Source organism: Mauremys mutica, chromosome 18 (assembly GCF_020497125.1).
Source record: "Mauremys mutica isolate MM-2020 ecotype Southern chromosome 18, ASM2049712v1, whole genome shotgun sequence".
In the NCBI taxonomy this organism is placed as follows: Eukaryota; Metazoa; Chordata; order Testudines; family Geoemydidae; genus Mauremys; species Mauremys mutica.
Genome location: NC_059089.1, coordinates 12,647,530 through 12,673,423, shown reverse-complemented (window position 1 = coordinate 12,673,423; position 25,894 = coordinate 12,647,530). Strand labels below are relative to the sequence as shown.

The 25,894-nt window shown below is 43.5% G+C and overlaps 1 long non-coding RNA gene across 2 annotated transcripts in view; it reads left to right on the top strand.

Annotated features, from left to right (window-relative positions):
• The window catches only part of LOC123352702, a 58,810-nt gene extending 33,277 nt beyond the window's left edge, over positions 1-25,533 (top strand). The window contains exon 4 of one of the 2 annotated variants that reach the window (XR_006574259.1): positions 25,408-25,533. This is a non-coding gene — a long non-coding RNA (uncharacterized LOC123352702). Of the gene's footprint in view, positions 1-6,753; positions 7,365-25,407 lie in introns of those variants that run through there. The other variant, XR_006574258.1, reaches the window with a different exon arrangement.
• The last annotated feature ends 361 nt before the right edge of the window (positions 25,534-25,894 follow it).

Below are 25,894 nucleotides of genomic sequence, written 5' to 3'. Positions count from 1 at the left end.
GGGCCCTATGTGTAAGAAGTGGATTTTTGACAAGAACTTCCATCCTGGACCTGGGAAACCATTCCCTGATGAATGTGTTGTCAAACCCAACCCTTTCCTGTGAAAAGTCTGTCAAGGAATTCAGTATTTTTCTGACAAATGTTTTGTGGAACAATTCCCAGCCACATCTAGTTTTCTGATGCTTAGATACTACAGGGATGGGGGCCAGATTGAGAGAAATCTGTAGGTGACTGTCCTACTGTTCCAGAGAAGTTGGCATGTTTCCCATGCCTGATTCTGCCTCAGTGCTCCCAACCCTGTAAACTGTTATAAATCTCCTCCGACAGGCTGTTAGGGAGATTGCCCTCAAGAAGTAGAGCAAGTGCCAATATTGCCCCTGGACAAGTGAGGCGGTATATCACATGACAACAGCGCTTCTATTCCAGCTTCTTTAATTAAAGAAACTCCAGGACTGGCACGCAGAACCAACGGACGGGAGCGCTCCCAACTACAGTGGCTGAATTTGGCACATCGGGATTCATTAGAAATCTTTTCATCTGCCAAGGCCAGGATGGAATCTGCAGTAAACAGTCTCACTTGCAACCTGCATTCAGGGATCACTGTAGAGCAAGGGTCGGCAACCTTTCAGAAGTGGTGTGCCGAGTCTTCATTTATTCCCTCTAATTTAAGGTTTCACGTGCCAGTAATACATTTTAATGTTTTTAGAAGGCCTCTTTCTATAAGTCTATAATATATAACTAAACTACTGTTGTATGTAAAGTAAATAAGGTTTTTAAAATGTTTAAGAAGCTTCATTTAAAATTAAATTAAAATGCAGAGCCCCCCGGACCGGTGGCCAGGAGCCGGGCATTGTGAGTGCCACTGAAAATCAGCTTGCGTGCCGCCTTCAGCACACATGCCATAGGTTGCCTACCCCTGCTGTAGAGAATTTGAAGAAGGAAGGAGGAGGAGATGGAACGAAGAGGTGGGGGCATAGGTGCTGGAAGTAGGGGTGCTGCTGCACCTCCTGGTTTGAAGCGGGTTCCATCATATACAGGGGTTACAGTTGGGTTCAATGGCTCTCAGCATCCCCACTATACAAATTGTTCCAAAGCCCCTCGGGGGAAGGGGGAAAGGATGTTGGGAAATCTCTTTTTAAAATAAAATTTAAAATGTTTTGAATTTGTAGATCAACTATAAAAACAAATGGTCTTCAGATGTGGCTTTTAAAATAACAATATCAGTTTTTTAAAAAAGTCTTTTAATTGTTTCCCTTAAGATTCCAGTGAGCATTCATTCTGGCAGCTTCCCTTCATTATCTCCTGTAACCTCCGAGCTGAACTGTCAGCTCGAATGTTATTTATAATCCCTCATTTTAGTCTTTCCCTAGCCATTGTTAAAGGAGCAGTTGACTTTCCATTCCATCGAATAAAAACAACAAAAACCCCGATGCATTGGCTCCAGGAATATAACTGAATTACAGCCACGCACTGCTTCCATTTAGTTCTTTTTATGGTTTAGATAAAACAATTCAGTGTTTATTTGTACGCGATCCTAGATGGGTGATGTCTTAGCACAGTAATAGTGGAGCCCCTGGGACTATAACCTAATCAATGGATTTTATCCAGTCTCATATTTCAGAGGGTATTTTAAAAAGAGCTTGGGGCTGATTCGCCAGTGCCCTATATGTAGTGATTTTACAGCAGTACAGGTGGGGGCAAAGCAGGATGGGTAGGGTTTTACACCCGCTTTGTACTGGTGTGACTGACTACACAAGGTGCAGAGCAATGGAGAATTGCATCTATTAAAGTTAATTCAGGGTAAACCTTTCTAAAGAGCTGAAATGAATTAGGATTAGAGCCGTAACAAGTGTTGCAACACTCACCGTTGCACTGCCTAACTTTTAGCAGCTGTGCCATCCGCTGGAATCCTCAGCCCTGTGTTCAGCGCCCAGACTCCCTATGCAATGGAGAGAGTTAGGCACCAAAGTATGGGATTCTCAGAAGCCAGCAAGCTAGCCAATAGGGAATGCTGAATAGGGGGTTAGAGCTTAGGCCCTACTCTTCAAAGATAAGTGCCTGTCTCAAATGGGGATTCACAGTTGTGAACCTTCTCTTAGGGTATGTCCATACTACCCGCCCGGGTCGGCGGGTAGCGATCGACTTCTCGGAGTTCGATATATCGCGTCTCATCTAGACGCGATATATCGAACTCCGAACGCGCTCCCGTCGACTCCGGAACTCCATCACCGCGAACGGCGGTGGCGGAGTCGACAGGGGAGCCATGCACTTCGATCCCGCGCCATCAGGACGGGTAAGTACTTCGAACTAAGGTACTTCGAGTTCAGCTACGCTATTCGTGTAGCTGAACTTGCGTACCTTAGTTCGAACCCCCACCCCCAGTGTAGACCAGGCCTTAGAATTAGTTGCCTATGCCTGCTTGCTCCTTTTTCAAGAACAAAAGAGAAGAGTTGGTATCCCACTCTCCCCTCCTATAACCCTATAGCCTGAGGGCTAGAGCACTCAGCTGGGATGTGTGAGACCCCAAGTTCTTCATGCTCCAATGAATATTTAAGTGCACTATACAAAGTGGAACAGCTTCAACAGGAGAGAGTCACTATAGAATACCCTGTAGGCCAGTTGTTAGGGCACACACTTGGGAGGATGGAGAACTGGGTTCCAGTCCTTTGACCAAATACAGCAGAGGGGGGATAGGAACCTGAGTTTTCACATCCCAGTTGAATGCTCTAACCACTGGCCTATAGGGTAATGGATGGTACTTCTTCTTGGCTGTCCTTGGTGTGGATTTGGCATGCTTGGTCCTGAAGGGGAGAGGTTGGGGAATACCAGCTCTGTGAACCCTGCTAGGTCTTAGATGTAAATGAGGTGCCGTCAGGACTTGGATGTCTGTGCACATGCACACTGGGATAAATTTACAAACCTAGGTGACGTTACTACTGGAAACTTAGGCACCTAGAAAATGTAAGTACATCCAGGGTTAGATCGCAGCTGAGCAGGAATGTTGAGGATCTCAGTGGTGCCTAAAGTGGCAGTTAGGTTCCTAAGTCCCTTTGTGGATCTAGCCCTTAGGAGCCTGAGTTGCATTTTCAAAAGTGACTTGGAACACAAGCTCATTTTACCAAACAGGCAGCTTCGGGTCAGTGGTAACATAGGCTGGATTTGATCTAGTAACCTAGCAGTGAAAAGCTCCATAGCTCACAACCTTGAATTATCCAGCACCACTGCTGTTGCTGAGTTTGGGAAGTGGAGTGGGTAAACCTTTCAGAATGGAGCTCTCTCCAGCGCATCAGACCGAAAACCAGCCTGGTGTGACGTGTTCACCAGAGAAGGGGTTCTCAATTCTTTTCTTTGCTGGATCTCAACCCCCCCTTGCCCTTCTTCAAGATGGTGTGGTGCCTCTCTTCTCTGTTGTAGCTCCTCACATCAAGCCCTGCTGTTTTTGTCACCTCCCCTCCTCTTTCCTGTCCATTTTATTCTTCATGTCCTTTGCTGTCTTTGTTCTCTAGGTTTTTTTTCCTTCCTCACTCTCTCCCCCTCTGCTAGTGACTCCTCTCCCCATTCCCCCAGTAAGCAGAGGGCTCAATTCTGCTCTGGGATGCTTGGGCTTCCTTTGAGAGCTCCATGCAGCTGGGCAGCATGTGCCCTCAAGGCTGGATTGAGTGGCACAGGATTAAAGAAGTTTGGGCACAGAGACAGCTGCCACGCCCTGTATACATGACACGCTACTGCAGCTAGTTGCATGAGATCTTGATCTCGTATGGTGTTGAACATGCTCAACCCCCACTGAAGTCAGCAGGGGTTGAGGGTATTAAGCTGTCCTGCAACGGCTCAAGAGCATGAGTACTGACCTCAGGGTGACCTGTTCAGAAGCAAGGCACAAGCCCAAAATGGGTTGAGAGTTCTATGCTTCAGTTTTACCAATCAAGTGTGATGTCTTCAATTGCTATAACAGCCTTAACATGAGATGAGAGAGAACTCCCTTGGTTATTCTAATCTTTCCTGCCAACCAAGTAAGCTGACGTGTGTTCGATGGTCCCTTACACCAAAGATCACAGAAATATTCAGGTTACAGACAGTCCCAAAGGACCAGTCACTTATCCCAGGTCAGTTGCACCTTAGATCTCACACCGAAGACAACGCTTGTAGCCAATCCTATAATAAACTATCTGAAGATTTATTAAGTAGGTAAAGGAAATAAGAGAATTATTGACAAGGTTAAAGCAGGTAAGCATATATGCACACAAATGAGTTTCAATCTTAAATTTCAAAGAATAATAGATGCTTCTATAATAAGCAAAGTTTGTATGTCCCTTTAGGGCTAACTCAGGCCAAGCACTGCAGATCTTTTGTTTATGCCTCATAGGTAAGTATGCCTAGTGGTCTGTGATGGGATGTTAGCTGGGGTGGGATCTGAGTTACTACAGAGAATTCTTTCCTGGATGCTGGCTGGTGAGTCTTGCCCACATGCTCAGGGTTTTACTGATCGCCATATTTGGGGTCAGGAAGGAATTTTCCTCCAGGGCAAATTGACAGAGGCCCTGGAGGTTTTTTGCCTTCCCCTGCAGCATGGGGCATGGGTCACTTGCTGGAGGATTCTCTGCAGCTTGAGGTCTTCAAACCACAATTTGAGGACTTCAATAACTCAGACATAGGTTAGGGGTTTGTTACAGGAGTGGGTGGGTGAGATTCTGTGGCCTGCAGTGTGCAGGAGGTCAGACTAGATGATCATAATGGTCCCTTCTGACCTTAAAGTCTATGAGTCTGTAATCCTTGCCCCTCAGAATTCAAGCAGCATCAGAAATAAAGTCAAGGAGAAACTGTTATTCCTTTCCCTCCTGAGTTCAAGCTGATGGGGATGACTTCACGTATACGTCTCCTCTTCTGGGGGTGGGGGATGAATGCATTAAACCAAGTCTTTGTTATCTGATGTTTCACAAGGGCTCGTTCACAAGGTCGTCTTGGGGGGCAGGAAATAAAAACCTTCTGTAGGAAGCCAGCATTATACATTCATTAATTCTTCTTTCCTGTTTCATGACTTACACAATTACAGAAGATTACAGTAAAAACATTTAATATCACCTTATACCAGGTTGTAAGTACAGATAAATACGTGCAACATCCTACAAGCATTTCATAAAGTCTAAACACCTTTTTATAAACTTAACATCTATTTTAACAATGCTACCACACGTGAGCCAGACTAATTCAGCTATGTGTTTCTCGGTACTCATTTAAGGCCTAAGGGCCTTGGCATGAGCTGGCACCTGCTCTGCCCGTGTCACAGAGGGTGCTTAGCATCTTTCAGCATCAAGCCATTAGACATTCAGCTCAGGATAATTTGAGTAACTTCCAAGGAACAACTTGCATCTACAAGAGCATGTGAGGTTGAGGTTGATCCCCTGGGTCTTGTATTTTCCTCCACTCCATTATTCCCCTCCGTTGTCCTGCAGACCCCTTGGACTAATCTGGAAAACCCCCGATTGCGCTGAACTGAGATAAAAGGAGGTTAACATAATATGGAACTGGCAAACACACAATTGGCAATGTCCAAAGGATGAGTCATTTGTGCTATAGAAACCATTTCCTTTAAAATATTAAGGAAAATATACAATATAAAAATAAGGAACCATTCCTTGAACTTTCCATAAATAGCCTCTCTCCCTCTCCCTCAGCCGCCAATTGACTTACTTTCCCCGCTTTCCCCATTTGCCTTCTAAGTTCCCAGCTCCTGGTTCTTGTAATCTGTCAATGAACTGGAAAGGGAACACAGTGAGTCATCATCAGCCCAGACAAACAGTAGCCCCTGGAGATCGCCCTTGCTCTCCAGAAAGGATATTTTACTCCTAAACTTTGGAAATCTAAATGCAATTAGAACAGGAAAGGATTTTTTAGAAAGCAGTTTCATACATGATGTCAGGATTTCCACTACTTCACATGGAAACCATACTCTCTTATTTTAAACAAGAAATACTGATGCTTGTGTGTATATGAGGAGGAGGCGGGAGAGACTTTCTGGCCTCCTTTACAATGTTTTGAAAATATCAAGATCCTGAATCAGCTGATAAGCTCGTGGAAAGCATCTGGACCTTGTCCGGAGTGAAATGTTGCATTCGGGCTGTGTGTGGAAAGCTGCCTGTTCTTCTAAGAAATCATGAGATGGCTCAAACTTGCGTCTTAGCAAATCCATAGAACATCTGCCGTTTCAACGTTTTTGCCCCCTCAACAGGACTGTGACCTCGGAGGAGGAGGATGTTGTGATGTCAATCAAGCGTTAAGAAGAAGAATATGGTCTAGGTATAAAATTATCAGCTGCCACATAGGGAATCCCAGACTTAGTACCAAACTCCCTTGTCAGCACGTGGGGGAATATCCTCCTACCTTTTTCTGTAGCTAGAGAATTAAGATCTAGTCCCATCATTGTTCTTTTTTCCTGGGTTCAGAAAGGGAAGGAGATTATCCTTCCGCCTAATGGAGGTAAGGAATCAAGGTTCAAGTCTTGGCATGGTCCTTTGCCCTTTGTTCGGGGAGGTGTAGGCGCATCATTCCTGTTTCTAGAGGCAGGGAATTGAGCTGAGTGCTGAGCTCACTCCCTCATCCCCCGCTTCCGGTCAACAGAGACTATAAATTATTAAGTTTATATAACACTTTTCATTTGCAGGTTGGCTTACAGCCATTCTTCCTAATTTTGGTGGTGGCTCCACTTCTTACAGTATTAACTATTCACTTGGTAATTCTCTCTTTTTCTGTTCATTAGTGTGCCTGAAATTACATCTGCTGGTCCATGCTCCCAGAGCAGTGGCCATGTTGCTCTGCACACCTCAGCTGGTAGAACCTTTACCTGCTCTGTCAATGGTGATCCATGGAGACGCGTGAAAGCACGAGACAAATAGGGCATTGATTGGGACAGAATTGCAGGAGAACACTTCTTTTCATTGAATCTCAGTTACTGATACTGCTGCCAGAAGGCATCCCTGTGAATGCTCTGCTACAGGAAAAGAGTTGGGGCACGGAGAAAATGCTTTCCCCATCACCGAGAACTGGACTCCAATGTTAGCGGTGGCTCTCCATCTTCTGGCTGGTTCAGTTTTCATGGGTTGTGATGGCAAAGTAACCACAGTGATGGCACTGCACTAAGAGCTGTAACTCATTTGATTAAGTTCTAGGATCTATCAGCTGCCTGCCCTATATTTAGAAAATCAAACCCAGCTCTACTTAGAGGCTGAAGATGATTGCTATGTGTTAGACATGATCATCATCATCATTATCCGTCATTGTGAAGGAACAGCCACAAGCAGCATGAAGGAGTCATGTGCTGTCAATAAAAAGAAGTCAGGATCTGGTTGTGGAATGGGATGCATATCCCAGGATGAGGTGCCACTTCACTTGGACTTCCAAGGCTAACTGCGTCCTTGGAAAGAGCCTATGCACAAGGGTCCCAACCCCCTCCCCCTTTCGCTATCATGTAACAACCCCCTGGCAACCGTGGCAATTGTTCATATGGTAACATTCGGAAAGCATAAATGCATTGTTAGCTTCTTTTCATGCAAGATAGTGCCTGGAAACATGGGAGAGACTGCAAAGGCTTAGTATCTTCCATTACTTGCACCACGAATGAGTATCACTAAAGGTAGGTGCCATTTTATAGGACCAGAGCACCTGTTGACATCACAGCAGAGGAATTGGATGGTGCAGTGGGGAGGTTCCTGGGAGCTCTCTGGGGTCCAGCAGAATAAGATGTAAGAATGAAGAAGAGAAGGATGAGGAATGGAGGAAGGAAAAGAAGTCCTGGTTGTGCTGGGAGAAGGATGCTATTGGAGGAAGGGCAAAAGAAGATAAACACTGAAATAGTGAAAGGCTCATGAATGGCAAATCTCTGAGCCTTTGGGGATTTTCCCCTCCTAGGAATGTGAATGGGCTCCATTGTTCCTATTGGCATGTGTGTGACAGGCTTGGGCTCTTTGGGGTGTCATCTGATGTACTGGAGAGCCACTGAGTCCACCTATTCTTCCAGCTTGAGTCCCCTTTACCTGGCCTTTCTGGGCTAGGTCACGTTCACAAGCCTTTTCCAGACAAGCACACAGGCAGGGCCATAGCCAGCTGCACAGTGAGAGAGAGATCTGCTCTGGAAAAATTTATCCTTAGGGGCTTACCCCAACATCCTGGTGTCCAGTCCCTTTAGTGGTACAAACCCAAAGGTTTTATAAAATTTGCCCCCTCCCTCAATGTGGAGGGAGATGTGCACAACTTCTCCTCCACACACATTAGAAATTACAGAAACTGGGTTTAATAATAAGCAAAACAGATGTTATTAACTATGAAAGGAGAATTTTAAGTGACTATAAGAGATAATAGACAGAACAAAGCAGATTATCGAGCAAAGAAAACAAAGTACACAAGCTAAACTCAATATACTTAAGAAACAGGTTACAAAATATAATTTCTTACCCTAAATATTATTTTAGGCAGGTTGAAAAGTTTCTGTGGTTCAGAGTTCCAGTTATATTTCTTTTCAGACTGGACCCCGTCTCAGTCTGGACTCCCCCTTCCCCTCGCCTTCCCTTCAGGTGGCTTTAGCAGTCTTTTTTCTTGGGCAGACAGGCCATGGAGAGGAGGAGTCCCGTTTGCCTTCCTCGCCACCCTTAAGTAGGATATACATAAGGTAGGAATCCTTTGTTTCCCAAACTTGGCCCCACTTCCCTTCCAGTGGAAAGTTGAAAGAATTCCCAGGAACAAAGAGTCCTGTGGCACTTTATAGACTAACAAATGTAATGGAGCATAAGCTTTCGTGGGTGAATACCCACTTCGTGAGACGCACGACGTCCCAGGTGATGTTTAGTATCGGATGACAAGACCACCAGACCTAGAAGTGTCAGAGTTACATCCCTGGATGCCTCCCAGGAGGGAGAGAGATTAGTATCTTCATGGTTTCGTTCCTTTCTGATGGCTCATCAAATTTGATGACCTATCCTCTGGTGGGTGTCTTCCCAATACACACCCACTTGTAATTGTTACATAGTCCAGATTTCTAACTTTAGATACAGAAATGATGCATGCATACAAATTGGATAATCACATTCAGTCAATCATAACTTTTCCAATGATACCTTACAAGACCCATTTTGCATAAGGTATATCTCAGTTGTCATATTCATATCATAAGTGTATTTTCATAAATAATATGGAGTGAAACATCACAGTGTGTTTCAACTCTTTGTATTCAATCATATTTATTCTTCTCCACCCCTTCCTGCACAAGGCTTTCTAATGCTTCAAGGAGCTGTTGACTGAGACAAAATTGCCCGAGATCTGGTCTTTACATTGTATTTCAGTTCTTGAATGGTGGAGATAAGGGAGAAGGACCAGATTTCATGTTATTCTGCTACAAAAATGGCTCAATCGGGGGGGGGGGGGAGCCCATGAAAATCATCCCCAAATACAAACTAAATAAAATTTTAAAAGGGTTTGTTTAGACTTCTGCAGAGCTTGAATGCTTAGCCCTTTCCATTGTTTGAATTCTTTATTTCCGTGTGTTCATCAATTCGTGCTACATTTCCAATTCCTAAGGTGAGTATCTAGATTTCTTGCTCATCAGGAAGCTTTAAAAAAAATCATATCTGTTTTCTTGAGGCTGATAATCCTGCATATCCAGTATTCTAGAGGTCCATCACTATCTTATTGATAGCATTCTAGGTTGTTGAGATCCATAAGCCAAGTATTTTGACTCTGTGATCCATTAGAAATTTTAAGTCTGCAAACAGATCTGTGGGAAGCAGTTCACACCGTTTATAGACAAACATATGTTGAGAAGAAAACATCTTGCTTTGCACTTAATGCCAGCCTGGAGCTGTTTAGAAATGTGTAATTATTCCAGATAAATAACACTGGAAGCCATCTCCTTGGAGGGTTTGTACTAGTTGAATTTGAAAGCAAGAACAAAGTTAAAAAGCATGAAGAAGCCTGAGAGAAGAATCTGTTTCAAATTACCAAATTCATTCCCCTGCAGGGTTTGAATAAGAGAATGGCAACACCTAATGAAACTTAGGAAATCAGAACTGGCAGAGTTTAAACAAAACTCAAATCACATGTGGCTTTTTCTTTAATAGTGACAATTGTGCAATTGCTGTTCAGGGCAGGACAGAGGAAGAAGAAGGAGCTGCCTGCAAAGGAACAAGTTAAGAGACATTAATTTCCAGGGCTATAAACATCCTCATTACCATTAGGAGCATGAAGATTAAAAAGGAAACAACATGGCTCTTAATATACTTCTCAATATACTTCTCAAAATTACCCAAAGTGATTCAATTTTGTTACGGGCAACATGTTTGCCAAATCTCCTTTTTATAAACTGTGTTTTGTTTTTAAAGCTAGGCAGGAGCCAAAAAAACATATTAATCTGGTAAATTTTATTATTATTTTCAGATTGATGGGATTAGTGATACAATGAGGTCTTTGTGAGGCTCGGCAGTTTTGGCTTGCAAGGTTTCATTACTGTAGATTTCCATGGGCTTGCTTTTATTACATGTATTTCTGTACCCAACAAGCAAAACGTGGACTGTCAATCTGGGCGGACGTGAATGTGGAGAAAAAAAAAACAGCAATGAGAAAAAGATCAATAACACAGAAAGAGCAAAAGTGGCTTCCATGCAAACAGAGGGGCAAATGAATCCTATATATAATTCGACTGGCTTCAGTGGAGTCAGTGGATTTGGCCAAAAGAGCGTGCTCAGAAATGTTAAGGTGCAGTGGACAGAAAGGAAAAGACATCTTGGTTTCACATCATGCTTCTCACATCCATGTTTCACTGAGATTTGAGATTCTAGCAAGTCCAAATTTCTAAGCCAAACTGGCATGAAACTGATTTTTTTTGGTCTGATTCTGAGCCAAAAATCTACTTTAAATACTTATATGGTTTCTATTAATGTAGTATCTGAGCACCTCATCATTTTTAATATATTTAGCCTCACAGCACCCCTGTGAGATAGGGAAGAGCTATTGTAATGATTTTGCAGTTAGGGAACCAAGGCACAGAGAGACTAAGGCCCAGATCTTCCAAGGTATTTAGGCACTTAATTCCCATGAGAGTTAGGCACCTAGTGCAGACCCTCAAAGATGCTTAAGTAACTTGCCCAAGGTCACACACAATCTCTGTCAGAGCAGGGAATTAAACCAGGGTCTTCTAAGTCCCAGGCAAGTGCCCTAATGTCTGGACTACCCTTCATTTCTAAATTCACCACCAAAGCTGCAGTAAAAACCACAAAACCACCTAGGTTCATCCCTAATCCAAGTTTGCCCAAATGTTTGTGAGAACTGCAGGGCAGCATTTTGGCTTGGTACTGAAAGGTGGGCCCAGTCTTTTCTCAGTGAGACTCAGGTAACATCAAAAACAGATTTCACAGCTCTATTTAATATCCTTCACAATGGATTTTATTTCATCATTTGAGAGGTGGATCAGATTTGATCCCAGACTAACAGCAATTTCAGAACATTTGTTTAGTGCAGATGAGAATGCAGAAGTTTGGACGCTAAGCCAAATCTGTTTGATCAGGAAATGACACTGGAAATGTCATATAGCCAGGCTTCCTTGAAAGATTTTCAGTACTGCCTGGTTTTCATGTGATCAGAATTATTACAAGAAAGATGTCTTTTTGTGCTATTTTTATATTTCTATCTCCTGTTTGGCCACAATCAGAGATGCTTGATAAGTTTATACATTTTAATTTAATCATTTTTTTTTAAATAAAGGTTAATAGTTAGGCTTGGGTTGGGATGAAGTTTCAAGACCAGACCTGGTTGAATATTCCACTGAGACTAATTTTTGTAGCCAATTTTGATGTTTTTTTCCATTGAATAATAACTGATGCACACTCTCCATTATTTAAGCAGCTCTACTCTGGACAATTTTTGTTTTTGCTGACCTTGGTCACCCACACCTTGCTGAGATCCTGTTTACAAAGCTTTAGTCTGAAATAAGGGCTTGCCTACACAGAGAATTTTTACAAAATAGCTATTGGAGTAGCAAGTGGATTGGCGGGTAGTGATCGATCTATTGGGGATTGATTTATCGCGCCTAGTGTAGACACGATAAATCGATCCCTGATCGCTCTGCCATTGACTCCAGAACTCCACAATGGCAAGAGGCAGAAGCAAAGGCGACAGAGGAGCAGCAGCCATCGATCCTATGCTGTGAGGATGCAAATTACCTTAGATCGATCCCCCCCACAGTGTAGACCAGATCTAAGAGTATCTACACATGGATTTATTCATGAATAGCTATTGCACTTTAAAATAACCCCTTACCTTAACCTATGAATCTGAATTAACTTTCAGATGTAGACAAGAGCTAAAATATTTTGTTGAACAGTCCAAAAATTAGGCCGGGTGTGTTGCTCTACTCAGCAACCTAGAGGAGAGCAAAGTAAAATGGGAAACAAGGAACCAGTAATGATGAAGGATTCACCCCTGCCCTAAGGGAGACCACAGACATCTCTCTACTCCACGGTGTCAGGGCTCCACTGGAGTAAGAGGTGATGATGGAACCAAGGAGTAACCACTCTTCATGACATGTCCCCTAACAAACAGAGGCATTTGCCAATGGATGGAAACAGAATGGAAGTTCCTCAGAGCTGTATGAACTTCTTCTCCCTGCTTTCTACAACATTGAAGGATGAAGTCATTACTCAGGAACCTGATGAGCCAAAGGTTTTGGATTACTGGAGTGAGTCATGCAGCCAGGTTGGAAGAGGAAGGGAGTTCATGAGCAAGGTAATCCATCCAGCCCCTGGTCATATGTGTTGGTTTGTGTCATTGCTGGCTGGAATTGTTGTCTACATTAGCATGACTAGAAATTGTAATATTCTTGAGAGAAGGTTTCCTTCAAGATTCCTTGCCAAATTTTGTAGCCATCAGAAAAAAAGACCTTTCCCTTGGATCTCCAAATGCTTAACACACTATAAATAAGCCTTACAACACCCCAATGATGTAGGTAAGTTTTACTATACCAATTCTGGAGAATCACAGGGGTTACACGACCTGCCCAAGGTCATACAGCAAGCCAGTGGCAGAATAGAACTGTGATATTCTGATTTTCCATGCTTTTGCTCTGACCTCCAGACTTAGCAGAAGCAAGTGCCTGATTCAAAGTCCACTGTGGTCAACAGAAGTCTTTCCATTGACTCAGTGTCAGTCCCTGAATGCCTGGTAGTGATAAAGAGTTGGTGCTGCTTAAGCTGAGTCCAGAAGTCGAATGGCAGCAGGAACTGCTGCCAGTGCTGGAAATAACTCTAGAAAAGTTGTGTTTCCATCCATGCCCACTGAAATGCTGCTGCATTATTCATACCTGCATTCTCTTCCCAGATGAGCATCCGCCTCTTCAAGCTTGGCAGGCTGGAAGATGGGAAAGCCAATGTTAATATTTGCACAGTACAGCCCAGTGCAGAAACGGAAGAGGAAGAACACAACATATAATTTGCTCTCTATTCTCACAGCTGAGATCAGCAATGAGTGGACCACATTCAGGCAACAGCTGAGATGCATCCAAACGTGATTTGTAGCCTGCGGATATAATGGATATTTTGAATACCAGCCTACACAATTCTGGGGCATGGGAATGTCCTACTGATGCTAGTGATAGGTGTCAAAATAAGAATATAGATAAATATAACATGGGAATGATGGTAACAAGATAATACTGAGCTGAGGGATGAATTGTCTGACACCCATAATAACTATCAACAGATTAGGGTTACCAAGTTTGGTTGGATGTATTCCTGGAGGTTTCATCACATGAAATCATCTTTAATTCCTGGAGACTACAGGACAGTCCTAGAGAGTTGACAACCCTACAACAGATGGTTAAATGCACCCCAAGGCCTGTGATGCACCAATTTAACAAAGACAATGCTAATAAAACAGAATGCTCAAGTGTCTGGTTCCAAAGACATGATATTTCTGTATTCTGATTAAATGGGCTGCATGATTCTGGTTAAATCAACGTGTGTCTTTATTTACCCTTTGACAAAGTCATTGTGATGCATGATCTGCAAGGAGGCAACATCTCTTTGGGATTTGACATGACCATGATGAAAGCCATTGCTGGGCACCTTTCACGTGGCATCCTTCAAATGCCATATACAGCTGAAGACTTCATAGATTTGAAGATACAAATGACCCAACAAGGACTATATTTTGCCTTCAGTTTTCTTTTCAGTGCTGCTTTTGCTCCCTCTCCCTCTCTGAAAATGGGAAGATATTTGTAGAGCACATGAGAAACAAAGAGCCTGTTTTCTTCTTCTTCTACAGAGGGGGATGGAAAACTAACAGCGTGGTCTCTCTGATATGTTGGATCATTTACATTTACTCCCAGCATCTCCTTATTAATAATAACCAACTGGGAAAACTAAATCATTGTGCTTGTGTCTTGAAATGTGGCATAGTATCTTCTCCAACATGGGAGGGACTGCTCTGGAAAGATGCCCAAGGAGGTGCAGATGCCCTTCCAAAGAGCTAATCAGAGAGACAGGGCTCACAGGGATTTCTGGGGATCATAAAGAAGAGTTGAACTCAAGAATGATGGGGGCTGCTTTACTGGGGCTTAGGGAAACAGCCTTTCCCATCATGATGTGGATGAGATCAAAGGAGCTCTAGAAGTGAATCCATGGCACTGAAAACCTTGAATTTCCCAAGCACGCTGAAGAGTTGGCTGAGAGAGTCACAAAATTCTGGCTTTGGTGCCAAAAATAAAAAGAATATTCCAGTTAATGCTATATGCAGCTTGGAAAAATCTACTTGTTTTTTTCCAAAGGAATGTGTTCCCTTTAGCATTGTTTCCACTTGGAGTAACCTTTACAGAGCAGCACAATCTGTTTCTGTGGAAGGGTGCGGCTTGGTCCAGAGGACTCCAAAAGATGCACCCAGAAAAGGCTACAAACGTGCTGGAAGGGTTTGTTCTGGCAGGGGGTTGGAGCAGGAACTGAGGAAACGGGACAGGTGGTATATTTGGCACTCCCCAACATTTTCACTGAACAGTGAAGATGGTCTTCAGATGTTAAACTACATCCTCATCCCTCTGCTCCCACAAAGTTCAGGGTGGTTTAGATCAAGGTTTTGCTTCAGCCTGTTACAGAAACAGGGACCATTTGCAAAATTCAAACCCAGTTTCCGATTATGGTATCCCCAGAATGGAGTGTGGGTATTTTCTACTGAAAACCAAAAGTGACAACAGCATTAAACCCCTGTGTACCTAAAGCTCTATCTGCCTAAGGGCTACATTGTTTCTGAAGCTCTCTCACCATTGTGGATCTTCTACAAGACTCAACAGGGACCAGCTGACCTCTTTCCTTGTCTCTTATTTGGATAGACTGTAAATATTTGGTTGGTTTGTTGTGGTATCAATCCACTCCCGTCAAAGAGTTCATGACGTGCACCAGATTTCAGCTCCTGGTGGTGCTTTGTAGTCAAGGTATCATGACGGCTTTACTGTCTGAGTGAATGTCTCTTTAGTCACATTGTGGCTGAGACAGTAGTTGGGTCCCAGAAAGCTGGGCAAGATTCAGGGAATATACAATATAGCAAGCTGTGTCTGTGTTTTCAAAGAGAAATGGTGGCTAAAGAGGAGAGAATATGTAAAAGCATCCAGTTCAGCTGCCCATAAATTTTATTCTCCCAGCGTGAAACTGAAATTCACCCCTGTGCAGAGGACAAGTGCCAGGCCGATGCACTACTTAAGTCCCCCTTTCGTGGCCATAAATGTTGTGTGAACATAGGGGTGAATTGTACCCCAAAATACTATCAGGAAGACAGTGATTAGGTAGTATTGCCCTCTTTGGAATAACAAAGAGAATACAGGGAGATTGTTAATTTCATATCTGAGCCAACCACCAGGCCCAGCTCATGTGCTGCTTGGAGCATTATCTATCTGCAGGAAGTTCAGACTTCTTCCCCTTCATTTTAATGCTCTGCCCAGCTCTGCTCCTACCTGCGTCTCATCTCTCCTCTCCTGTCCCTCCCCACCTTACTCCTGAGCTATTTCGCACCTTTTCCCTTTTGTCCTCTCCTTCCATATCTCTTTTCAGGGTCTTCCTATGGTGCACACTTAGGAAAACATCCTCATTCCGGACAGCACTTAAACACAGGATTAACTGTGAGCATGTGCATAATTTTAAGGACATGCTTACATTCTGTCCTTAATGGTGGCCTATGGCTCAAACAAACTGACCCTTCTTCACACCCACCATCTTCATTTATCTCCTTCAAATTCCTCATTAAAACTCACCCTATTTTGCCTTTGCATCCTACCACTGAATTCAGAGGGACAACTCATGCGTTAAGTTATACGTGTGTATTAGTGTTTGAAGGATCAAAGCCTCAGCCAATTAGACTGTTCATGTGAGTCAAAGTTATGTAAATTATTTGATGGATCAATGTGTTCAGCACCTGGCAGGATCGTCCCCTAATTTTTGTCTCTGCAGCAAAACACTGACATTTTACTCACCAATGTGAAAAAGTACAGATCTATTTGGCTTCTGATTCTACTCTAGGATTGAAGAGAACTAGAAAGAAAAAACTCACGTTTCCTCTAGGGATTAAAAGCTGTTTTCTACTTAAGGCACACAAAAAAAATGCCTTTAGTTTTCCTCCAGAATTTTAAGCAAACCAATAGGACGGTTTTATGTCTTTGCAGAAATTGGAATATGTCACAATTTCTGCAAGCTTTTTTATTAGTTTGGGGGTATTTTTATGATAAGAAGTCCTCAGATCATCCTCTTCTGTTTAAAACATCATAGGAGAGGCTTCTGGAGAGGAAGTTTGCATGCATAGGTTCCCCACAACATTCATTAGGGTGAAAGGGGTTGGATTTTATAAAATCATGAGTGATGTGGAGAAAGTCGATAAGGAAAAGTTATTTACTTATTCCCATAATACAAGAACTAGGGGTCACCAGATGAAATTAATAGGCAGCAGGTTTAAAACAAATAAAAGGAAGTTCTTCTTCACGCAGTGAACAGTCAACTTGTGGAACTCCTTACCTGAGGAGGTTGTGAAGGCTAGGACTATAACAGCATTTAAAAGAGAACTGGATAAATTCATGGTGGTTAAGTCCATAAATGGCTATTATCCAGGTTGGGTAAGGAATGGTGTCCCTAGCCTCTGTTTGTCAGAGGATGGAGATGGATGGCAGGAGAGAGATCACTTTATCATTGCCTGTTAGGTTCACTCCCCCTGGGGCACCTGGCATTGGCCACTGTCGGTAGACAGATACTGGGCTAGATGGACCTTTGGTCTGACCCGGTATGTCCGTTCTTATGTTCTTATGATTTTCTCTTCCCTATAAAATGCTGAGTAGTAGTGCTACTCATAAGATCTGCAGAAAGGCAGCAACTAGATGAAATATCCCCACATCCTCCATAGCTGGTTTATAATAAAGGAATGGAGGTTGCTGGGAGTACTTGTTCTGTCACTAATAACCTCTAAAGGTTGGGGAAAAGGAGTGCAAGTTAAGGGGGCTTATCTGACCTGAACATGTGTGCACATCTATAGTGCTGATCCAAAGTTTCTTTAATGTAGGAACGCAATCCTGTGAGTTTCTAAGCACCCCAATGACTTAACTGAAGGCAAACTTCAAAGTCAATAGTAGATAAGGCAGCTCAGCATCTTGCTGAATCAATCTCGAAGATTTTCATTTGAGTTTTGGGAGATTATTTTTCTTTATTTATTTTACTTCACTTTACTTTAATCTCACCAGTTCACCTCTTCCAGGTATGACTGTTCTTTCTTGGGAGTTTTCAGCCAGAAAAAAAGAGCAGTGCACACAGGCACAAAACAGATTTTTATTTCTATGACACAGGGGACATATACATATATAAAACCAAGAGGGGATTTGATGACAGGATGTGACATAACACAGGACAGATGGCCCAATCCAGATTGAGTGTGCAATGGGAAAAATGGAGATCCAAGGTGAAATGAACATGGAACAAAGATTAGGGAAGCACTTTGTTCGCATGGGAAAATTATATATGAATCTACAAGGGCCCAAAACACTATATTCATCCAGGACTTGTTGTCAGGAGTCAGAAACAGAATGAAGTGCTCAGGGAGGATCTCAACTCAATAGCAGAATGAATTTTCCCTTGTTAGGTCCTAGCCACTCCCCTTCCCACAATAAACTTCCTTGTGATCTGATAATCCTCCATTAGGTGGCCAGGAAATTGAAAACATCAGTTCACATCAGAAACTCCCACCCTAAAATGGGAGAAAGTTACGTCAGGTAGGATGACCTCATCACATGGCCACAGTTATGCTGGAGGCTAAAGTCCGTTACCTTGATCTTATTGTTCTTCAGCTACAGCGTGTTTAAGTGCTACATCAATCATAGTGAGGTTGCACCAAGAAATGGGGCGGGGGATGGGGGAAGAAAATGCATTTGACATCATCCTTCTGCTAAAGCCATTCCCTGAGACATTAATCACAGCTTAGCTAGGCCTGAGGATTCTCATTGTTTATGTTATGAACAGCTCCAACTGCTCAGTGCAGTGGTGGAAGAATGTTATCTGCAGCAGAGGGTTGCTGGGATCTGTTTACTAGAAAAGTTCAGGTGAAGTTAGGGTGACCAGATGTCCTGATTTTATAGGGACAGTCCCGATTTTGGGGTCTTTTTCTTATATAGGCTCCTATTACCTCCCACCCCTTATCCTGATTTTTCACACTTGCTGTCTGGTCACCCTAGGTGAAATGGAATCACGCACATTAATAACTAGACAGTCTGTCTGTACACATCCATCTCTGTCAGTCTGCATTTGTCTGTCTGAACTCTGTGCTCTTCTTTTGCTCTTTGTTTCTCTCCTCTTCCATTTGCAGTTTCCTAATTATTGACATATTTACTAGCACTGTTTTGCTTTGAATCAAAAAAGAACTCAAACCACTGAATGAATCCAGCCTATTGTCTTCAAAACAATTTACCAAAGGTTGTGGTAGATTCTCCATCACTCCATCTCCAGCCAGCATTTTTTAAATCAAGATGTTTTGCTAAAAGATCTGCTCTAGGATTTATTTTGGAGAAGTTCTATGGCCTGTGTTATGCAGGAGGGTCACACTAGATCAGTGGTCCCCAACCTTTTTGTCCGGTGGGTGCCAGACGAAGGACCGTGGCGGCGGTGGAGCACCCGCCGAAATGCCGCCGAATTTCTGCGGCATTTCGGCAGCGACGCCTCTCGATGACGTCGCTTGTCGGCGGCAAGTGGAGTCAAGAGGCGTCGCTGCCGAATTTCTGCAGCGTTTCGCCAGTGACACCTCTTGATGACGTCACATGTTGGTGGCAAGTGGCGTCATCGAGAGGCGTCGACGCCAAAACGCCGCTGAAATTCAGCGGCATTTCGACGGATGCTCCACCGCCGGCCAGGATGCAGGTGCATTTAGATGCAACCTGTTCATAGAAGGTTTCTGCAAGTCTCTCTCCTCTGCATGCATTGCTGACAACTTTGCTAGGTTGCCGGTCATGTTGCATTTCAAGTTTGGGACAAGTCACATGATAGATATCACTTTTTTTTCTGCCTGAGCCTTTGTTTGACTAAGCTTGTGATTAAGAGGGTCAGCCCAGCTTAGCAACAGCCATTTTGTTTTCATCTTCTCTGGTTACTCAGAGAAAGGGGCTGCATTTCAGTTGAGCTCTCTGAGCAAGCTGGCAAATACGGCAGGAGATGTGTTTCACTAGCTCTGTTGTGTGCCTGAGCCTGGCAGGCCATGGCTTAGTATATCACCTTTTCCAAACACTGGGGATGGTGACAGTGACTTTTATTTTATATTTGCATCAACCACTTATAACCATTTTTTCACAGGGAAATTTGTTTCCCTGGTAGTTGAGTTATCTCATTAGGTCCTACAAAGTCTTAGAGCCTGACACCCGACATTTAAAACTGTCTGTTTTGATGTGTTCTGTGATAGACCCAGGCCAGTTGGGAACAGCAGAGTAGTAGAAGGGAGTTATACTGGCCACTGGATAAGCAGTTTTCTGTTCCCTGAGTGACCAGAACAGGGGCTGCTCCAGGCTAATGAGAACACCTGACTCCAATTAACCTGCTAAGAGTCAAGTGAGCCAGTTAAGCACCTGACTCTAATTAAGGCCCCTCTGATGCTATAAAAGGGCTCACTCCAGTCAGGCCAAAGACAGCCAAGGAGCCAGAGGAGAGGAAGTGCGTGAGAGGAACTGGGAGGAAGAGGCGTGCAAGAAGCTGAGAGTGAGTAGGCATACTGCTGGAGGACTGAGAAGTACAAGCGTTATCAGACATCAGGAGGAAGGTCCGGTGGTGAGGACAAAGAAGGTGTTAGGAGGAGGCCATGGGGAAGTAGCCCAGGGAGTTGTAGCTGTCGTGCAACTGTACCAGGAGGCACTCTAGACAGCTGCTGTCCACAGGGCCCTGGGCTGGAACCCAGAGTAGAGGGCGGGCCCGGGTTCCCCCCAAACCTCCCAACTCCTGATCAAACACAGGAGGAATTGACCTGCACTGTGGCTTCTACCAGAGGGGAAGGTCTTTGGGCTGTTTCCTGACCCATGGGGTGAATCTGTGAGGCGAGCAAATCCGCCAATAAGCGCAGGATCCACCAAGGTAGAGGAGGATCTTTGTCACAATTCGTGTTCCAGACTTTGCACTCCCTTTTGCATATAAGTAAATGACTGAGTTCAAAGCAATGCAGAATGAAACCTCAAGCGTTTTACTTCTGTGCTGAGGCTCATACATATAACACACTAATTTCATTCTTCTAATTAGAGAGAAGTATCATAATACTGTTTGTCCGGAGTATAGATTTATGAATGAAATCCTAGGCATATCTAAACACATTACTGGAGGAAGTATGAGCTTAGTGTAGTATGTAAGCTTTGCTACTAGTATGGTATTCAGGTGTAATACTGGTGCAATCATCACCTCAGAATCTGGGGGCTAGTTGTATAAAATTGACGGTAACAATAATTCTGTAGAGAGAGAATCAAGACTCTCTCCCCTTCCCTCTGACTATTATCATCAGCCATTTATATTATGATAACACACAAAGGATCGGGATTGGGCCTCCATTGTGCTGGGTACTGTGTAAACTCAAATGATGAGACAGGTCTTTCCATGGCAAGTTAATTGTGTGAAAAGAGAATTTACAGGTTAAACCACATGTCTAGGAGAAATCCATAGAACCCTGTGCAGATACAAAATTTATATCCACATCTGATCCGTGATCCGCAAACATGGTCCATGGATATAAAGTGGATATCCGCAGATTTGCAGAGCTCTAGAACTCAGAACCATCTTCAATCTCTCAGAGAGGACCATTCTGTCATCCTCGGCTCCCAGACAAAAGAAATGAGTCTTGCTTGCTAGCCCAAATGCTGTAACTTAGGCAAGATTCTGTTTGCCAGTAGTGATTTGATTAGCACCACAGAGAAGGGTTGGGTTGAGTTTCCAAAGGATCAAATGAAGATGTGATGGAGGGGTTAAGCAAAAGAGGAGGTTGTACAGCTAGCAAGGTCTGCTCCCATTTAAGGCTTTAAAAATAAGGACCAGGGATGTAAAATGTACCTGGTACTGGATATGCACCAAGTGCAGAATCTGGGAATTTTGATGTGATGTGATCTCAATAGCCAGTTTCACTTTGAGGGATCAACTCACATTTGTAGGAAGAGTCCAAAGCAGAGCAGCCACTGAGCCTTGAAGTGATCATCACTCTGTCAAGGTCTGCATATTGGGAGGTCAGGGCACAATTACTTGGCTGGCTGGAGATAAAGCAGCCTTTCTAGCTACTGCTGCTGTCTTGGCATCCATGAGCTGCAGTGAGTCTAGAAGAACCCCAAGACTGTGCACATCTTTGACCATCAGAAGGCAGATTCTTTCTACTGAGAGTGAGGGCATTCCCCCTGCCACCTCCTCAGACTGCTTGCCTCTCTCTGCCTATCAGGTTCATTTCCCATTATTCCAGAATTGTGTTGGAACCAGATGCTTCTTATCCAGGTCTTTAATTCCTTCAGACACTGGGTCATCAGAAGAAGAGCCCTGGCCATGCTAGATGTAGAGGAGACAAAGGAGTGGGTGCCCAATTGAATACTGAGGTGACCATAGTATTTCACAATATATAGTGATCAAGAGACTGACAAGACTAAGGCTGCAAGACCCTACTGCTCCAAATCAGGCACAGCGAGGATGTGAACCTGTTTTTCCCGTATCCTAAGTGAGTGCCCTAACCACTAGGTTCTATTCAGGGCAGGGAGCTAGTGTCTGCTCTCATAGATATGTATTTTTTTCATGAAAAATTTGAAATTGTCTTCATTTTGTTCCGATGTGAGGTTCAAAACCTCAAAAGTTTTTTGCAAAATGGAATTTTTATTTTTTGGCCAGTGCTACTTAAGAGCAATCTCCAGTCTTTAAATACAGCCCAAGTTATGATTTATACAGAATATGATTGATTAGATCTGAAGTGGGACCCTTCGGATAAACACATGGCCAAAACCTTTTCCTATAAACACTTTGTGGGCTTTCTGCCTGTTAGTCTCCAAAGCTAAGCTGCTTTATTTAAGTGCTGGATAATTCCAAACCTCTGATGGGACTCACCCTTTAAGAAAAAAAACACACCAGATACACTCAAATGATGAACACACCGCAGTCTCTGCAAAGAGGGATCTGTGGGGCATAGTATTACCAGATGATTCTCCCTGCTGACAGGGGACTTGTAGACAGTAGCCACTTTTGTTGTAGTTCTTTCTGAAGTGGATAAATCCTCTCTAATCTTTTTCAGAAAATTGGAAAGGGTATTCAACATTAAATCTGTATTTCACACCATACCCTCCCCAACCTTTCTCATATTGCTGAACATGCTAAATGGAGAAGCCAGCATTGCAAACTGAATCATGAAAAATTAAGTGCCTAATATCTGCATATCAGCTCTTAGACCTTGGCAAGTCTAAACCGGGCATTCAGTGGAGCATTAAGGGCAGATCCTCAGCTGCTGTAAACAAAATGCTTCAAGCGAACGGAGAGGCGGAGGCAAAACCGAGCTAACTTATCACTGACCTTAGTCTGAGTTTCAGAAGAACCTGAGCTGAATTTTGGAAGAATCTCAAGGATTTATTAGTTTGGGTGCAAACAACGCAAAACATGTTCATTTCAGTGGAGCTTTTCCTAGAGTTTTGGTGTTTGGTTGGTGTGCAACCCAAACTAAGCAAGATCCTCCATCCACAATGCTGCTGAACTGTGAATACACAGCTTTGAAATTTATACGCAGCCAGTTTTACAAAGAATTATACTGTTTACTTGGTAGCAAACACCATAGGTCAAGATGCAGAAAGGTTTTCGTCATAAACACTGTTTTCATTTACAACTTTTATTCAGTCTGAAATTTTCATATCTCCGTTTCTGTCTTTTTTTGTTTTGTTTTTTTCCTTTGTCATTTTATGTTTTGTTTTGGGGGGAAGTTGGTGGAAAAATCCCTTAAGCCATTTTTGAGTTATAAGTGAAAAAAACAAAAAGACGATTGCCACACACTTTCCGCTATGCATATAACTCATAAACAGCTGCAACGTGTCAACATAAATCTTGGCATGGCAAAAGCCCTTGCTGAGGTGCTTGTATATGTGGGACGTGGCTATGCTGGGTCAGTATTGCCTGCACAAAGCATTAAAAAATAATGAGGTTGGCTTACAAATCATGATATTTTTTAAACAATATTTTTTTTGGGTGGAAGGTTATTTGCCATCTGGTTTTTGAGCCTTCGGGGGGGGAGGGTCACATTTTCAATCTTTCCCCTGCAACCATGGAATATAGAAGTTTAGTGAAAGAAAGCAAGAAAGCAGAGCTTCTCTCAAAATCACATGACTCCAAGAGCTGGAGCTTTCAGAAAAACAAATAAAATCACGAGAGTTGACAACAGTTGGAACCAAAGGAGGACGGGAAAAACAAAGTCTGGAAATTGCATGCTAAAAGTATATGCAGTAGAAAATTTCACTAAGGACCAAGCTGAGTTCTGGGGTGAACTGATGAAACTTCCACTGAGTTTTGCCTCTAAGTCAGGGAACTGGAATTTCTAGAGAGGAGTTGAACACCTATGGTGTTCTCAGAAATGGTCATTTTTCAATGTATTCTAATTTGGCTTTAAGCTTAATGTGGACCCTACCACATTCTGGCTATATCTTCTACCTCCTCCCATTATATGTTCAGTACCAGACTCTTAGGCTTTGAGCTCTACAATGTGCTGGGGACAAGATAGCATAGAGAGTTTGAAATAAATCTATAAGGGGCATCTTCCCTAGAATGTGATAGCCTCTTTCTTCCCAGGGCCAGTCCTGTAGATCTGAGGGAAAACAGGTCCCCAGTCCTCTATTTAGCTGATTGAATGTGAGCAATGGCGTAGTTCTTGCAAGTCCTGTCTCAGTGCTTCTTTTAAGTATGCACCCATGTATTGAAATGAATGACTCAAGGCATAACATACTACTCACAATAAGTAAAGGTGGACCCAAAAAATAAGAGCAAGAGGGATGCATGTCTGTTTTTATGGTTTGACAGTGAGTGGTAGTAGACCCAGTCTCTGACCCTAGCGGTCTGCCTGTCCATACTCATATCATCAATGAGTGCAGGTGTGGCAGGAGACCTAGGGAGAAAGACAGGTAGAAAAGCCTTTTGCGGGACAAACAGTAAGTGGCTTTAAATGAGGCTCAGATGAGCAGGAATAGGCAAGGCCTATAAAGCCCAGGAGCTGAGAGCAAAGGGGGGGATGCTGAGAAAGGATACAGGCATGAGGACTGCAGCCACTCCTTGAGTGGAGGAAGTTGGAGGCTGGCAAATCCAGAGGAGGAGAAGCCCAAGGAAACAGCAGCAAGAGGTAGGCCTGTGCAGGGACGGTGGCTGCTTGCTATAGAGTTCCTGGGCTGGAAACCACTGTAGAGAGCAAGCCTGGGTTCCCCTACCAACCACTTGGGAGTGGCAAGGGTGCTGGAGGAACCAGCCGGCAGGTCTGGAAAGACTGTGAATTCCCTGGAAGGGGACGACTTTAGTTACCTGGGTGGCAGGCCAAGCCATGAAGAGAAGGCTGCAGATCTGGAAATGAGCAGGGCTGCAGACCGAGGCTGGATCGGGGCGGGAGATGCCACCGGAGGTAGAGCGCAAGCTGGCAGAGCTAATTCTCAGGATGGCAAGCAGGAGGTGCTGTCAGTGGACTTCATGACACTCTCCTGGCTGTGGGGCAAAACGGAATATGGTATCTGAATGCACCTTAAAGGCTCAGTGACTGAAAGGTTACTAAAAAGCACCCACGTTTCTATTATTTTTTAAGTCAAAATCATCATTTTTTGAGCACCCTGGGTTGCCAATACTGCTATTTGCAGTACATTTTTTCAAAGCCATTAAGTTTTTTTCCCTGCTGTTTTTTATTCTTGCAACAGTCTGGAATTTGGAAAATTGTGCTCCGACAGGTGCCAGCAATTGAAACCAACCGAGGACCCGAAAAAGCAAGTGCAATAGGATTGTGTGTCTGTTTAGTGGTTTAGCAATAAATTATTACAATCCAGATTTTCAGTGTACAAAATTCTAACAGCTCATCCTCGTTATTACTTACGCAAGAGCTGAGGAAGACTGTCCTGTTCTTCATTTTGTGGTTGAGATTTATACTAAGATTTATAATAAGTTTTATTGTTTATAGTCAGAGAGTCCCAGCCTGACATTTATGATTCATTATTGGTATTCTAGCTGTGCCAAGAAGCAGCAGCCATAAATCATTGCCCACTTGTGCTGGGTGCTGTACAGATCACAAGTGGGTCAGTGGTAGGGCCAGGAATAAAAACCAGGCCTCCCAACTGCCTATCTTGACCGAGCCACTAGGCTGCATTGCCTCTGTAGCCCAACTCTCCAAAGAGCCCAGCACAGTTAAAT